The 3562-nt window shown below is 59.1% G+C and overlaps 1 protein-coding gene across 5 annotated transcripts in view; it reads left to right on the top strand.

The window, feature by feature from the left end:
• MLXIPL (MLX interacting protein-like) overlaps positions 1 to 3562 on the top strand; it is a 31654-nt gene that overhangs the window by 20516 nt on the left and 7576 nt on the right. The window lies entirely within an intron of this gene.

Here is a 3562-nt window from a genome sequence, read left to right as displayed (position 1 = left end):
TATTATTATTTTTTGAAGAGACAGGGCCTCCCTGTATTGTCCAGGCTAGTCTAGAACTCCTGGGCTCAAGAGATCCTCCCACCTCAGCCTCCCAAAGTGCTGGGATTACAGGTGTGCGCCACCATGCCCAGTGTGTTATATTAAAGAAAATCCCAGGCATCATATCTTGTAAAGCTTTTTTTTTTTTGAGACAGAGTCTTACTTTGTCACCCAGGCTGGAGTGTAATGGCTCCATCTTGGCTCACTGCAACCTCCGCCTTGCAGGTTCAAGCGATTCTTGTGCCTCAGCCTCCCGAGTAGCTGGGATTACAGGCTCACGCCACCACGCCCAGCTAATTTTTGTATTTTTAGTAGAGAGGGGGTTTTGCCATGTTAGCCAGGCTGGTCTTGAACTCCTGACCTCAAGTGATCCTCCCATCTCAGCCTCCCAAAGTGCTGGGATTACGGGTGTGAGCCACTACGCCTAGCCTAATGCAATTTTTGTAAGTCATGAGTGTCCCTGTCTCCCTCTCCTGACCCCAGGGCCACCAAGTTACTGATTCCTCAGTGTCCTCCCAGAGATGCTCCTGTCGGTAGAAGCACATGTGGACAATTGTCTGTTTTCACAACTGACTTTCCAAGTGGCCTTCCTCACTCAGCCGTAGGTCTTGCAGGTTATTCCCGACAGCCACACATTTAGGGGTCCCCGGAGCTATGTGCAGGCCAGGTAGAATATCCAGGCTCAGCCCATCTCACTGAAGCCCCGGGGACAGCAAGAGGGTCCCTGGGATAAAGGCTTAGTCTTAGTGACCTCCTAATTCCTTCCCCACGGGATCCTGGGCCTGTCAATCAAGAGGTGGAGGCCTATGGGGCGGGGACTAGGGAATGAGGAACCACCCCCACCCCTGCTCCAGCCCTGGGCGGGGGTGGGGGCTGCCCGGGGGCAGAAGTGTGCATGGCAGTGCCCTGGGAGCAGGCCAGCCTGGGAGGGCAGCGGCCCTGTCTGGGCACACAGCGCCCAGCCACAGGTAGGAGCCCAGCCACCCCCACCTGGAGTCTGGGCAAGACCAGCAGGGAGTGGGGCTAGGAGGCGATTTCTGGCAGACCCGGGTGGCTGCTGCTGCGTGGGGGGACAAGTGTGGGCCACACAGAGGAGTGGCTTGTGTGGCTCTCTCATATCAAACATCCCATGTACCCAGAGGGCAGAGCGCACTGGTACCACCAAGACAGCAGCTCTCGTTGCCCCCAAGAGCCTCCCACTGGGGAGGCCCAGCTGGAAACCCAGGGAGGGGACCAGAACTCTGTGGAGGCAGGAGGCTTGGTGAGCGGGGCTCAGGGAGGCAGCCAGAGGCAGAGGAGCTCAGGGAGGGGATGGCAGGTCAGGTCCATGGAAGGGACAGAGGCTAGGGAGGGACTTGGGCCCTGGTGAGCAGCTTGGGCTGGGAAGAATCTTCTCTCAAGGCAGGGTGGATTCTTCAGACAGGCCTGGGCAGCGATGGTAAGGGGGTGGCTGGTGACTCAGGGATGAGAGGGGCTTGCTGCGCCATGAACCCTGCCCGGGCCCCAGGGAGGGGGCCGCAGCTGTGGGCAGGGAGGAGCCCTAGGCCCTCAGCGGCCCGGGGCCAGGCAAAGCGTGAGGCTGATTCTAGCGCCAGGGCCTCAGGGGCCTAGTGACAGGACCTGTGGACCTGCGAGATGGGGGAGCAGCAGGGACCACTCGCCATCTCCCACCTGGTCCCCCTTTTTTTTGAGACAGAGTCTTGGCCTGTCGCCCAGGCTGGAGTGCAGTGGCATGATCTTGGTTCACTGCAACCTCCACCTCCCGGGTTCAAGCAATTCTCCTGTCTCAGCCTCCAGAGTAGCTGGGACTACAGGCGCCCACCACCACGCCCAACTAATTTTTTCTTTTTCTTTTTTTTAGTAAAAACGGGGTTTCACCACATTGGCCAGGCTGGTCTCGAACTCCTGACCTCAGGTGATCCGTCCACCTCAGCCTCCCAAAGTGCTGGGATTACAGGTGTGAGCCACCACACCCAGCGTGGTCCCCCTTTTAAAGAAAGGCAGCAGGGGCACCTATAATCCCAGCTACTCAGGAGGTTGAGGGAAGAAGAATTGTTTGAAACCGGGAGGCAGAGGTTGCAGTGAGCCGAGATCGCGCCACTGCACCCCAGCCTGGGCTACAGAGCGAGACTCCATATCAAAAAGAAAAAAAAAAAAGAATGAAAGAAAAAGAGAGAGAGAGAAAGAAAGGCAGCACGACAGCACGAAGACTCCGTTTTACCATGGGGTTAGACGCGCAGACAGGCACTGAGCAGACGCACAGGCAGCACGCTATCACGGCAAGACAGGTTCACATGGCCTCAGACGGAGCGACAGACACCCAGGGGGCAGACAGAGGCTGCTTGCAGACCCCATGCTGAGACTTGAGGGTTCAGCCACTGCAACATACAGGCCCTGCACCCTCCTGCAAAGCAGAGCCACTGATGACACACGGGGCCGGGCGCAGTGACTCACTCCTGTCATCCCAGCACTTTAGGAGGCCAAGGCGGGAGGATCGCTTGAGCTCAGGAGTTTGAGACCAGTCTGGGCAACATGGCAAAACCCCGTTTTTGCTGAAAAATACAAAAATTAGCTGGCCGTGGTGGTGCACGCCTGTAATCCCAGCTACTCAGGAAGGCGAGGCATGAGAATCGTTTGAACCCGGGAGGCGGAGGTTGCAGTGAGCTGAGATCGCGCTGCTGCACTCCAGCCTGGGTGACAGCAGGGCACAGTGGCCGACCGCCTCCCCTCGCCCTGCACCCCTTTCCCACCCTGGCACTCTGTCTGGGCACCTCCTTTCTGTACCAGCAGATCGGGGAATGGGAGCCACTAGGGGGTGGGGAGGGGGGTTCCTGAGCTAAGCCTGGTGCTGCGCGGGGAGGGGCTGCTTCCTGGGGTCCCTGTTCACACCCACAGTCCCCTGCCATCTCCCACACAGGCTCATTATAATCCCAGCACTTTAGGAGGCTGAGGCAGGAGGATGGCTTGAGGCCAGGAGTTTGAGATCAGCCCTGGCAACATAGCACGACCTGTCTCTGGGGGATGGGGTTGGGGGTGAAGACACAAACACACACACACACACACACACGACCCCCCAAGTGGGTTCTGGGTTTGGGGTGACATTATCTAACTGACTCCTGGTCTCCTTGGAGGTGGCTCCTGGGAGGCAGACTTGAGCAGCTCTCCTGGCAGGGGGTTGGAGGGAAAAAGCGGGGAGCTGGGGCCCACCCAGGCCTGTGGGGAGCTGTCCCAGTGGGGTCAGATCTGCCCAGACTAGGAGGCCTCGGGAGCTGGCACAGATCACAGGCTGGTCAGGGTCAGAGAAAGGTGCCCGGAAGGGAGCGGGTGGGCGGGCGGCGTCCAGGCCCGGGATGTGGTCAGGCCGTGGCCAGCTGCTTCCCAAAACCAGAATAGCCCAGGACTTACACAACCCGCACCCCAAACAATCCTCTGCTGCCTCCACCAGCTCTCGCAGGCTTCCCAGACCCCTCGCCCCCACCCCACTCAGAGCCCACCCTTAGGACCCCCTGGCCCCCACCCGACT

Source organism: Colobus angolensis, unplaced genomic scaffold (genome assembly GCF_000951035.1).
Source record: "Colobus angolensis palliatus isolate OR3802 unplaced genomic scaffold, Cang.pa_1.0 Scaffold120, whole genome shotgun sequence".
Taxonomy (NCBI): Eukaryota; Metazoa; Chordata; class Mammalia; order Primates; family Cercopithecidae; genus Colobus; species Colobus angolensis.
This window is presented reverse-complemented; position numbering and strand designations above follow the sequence as displayed.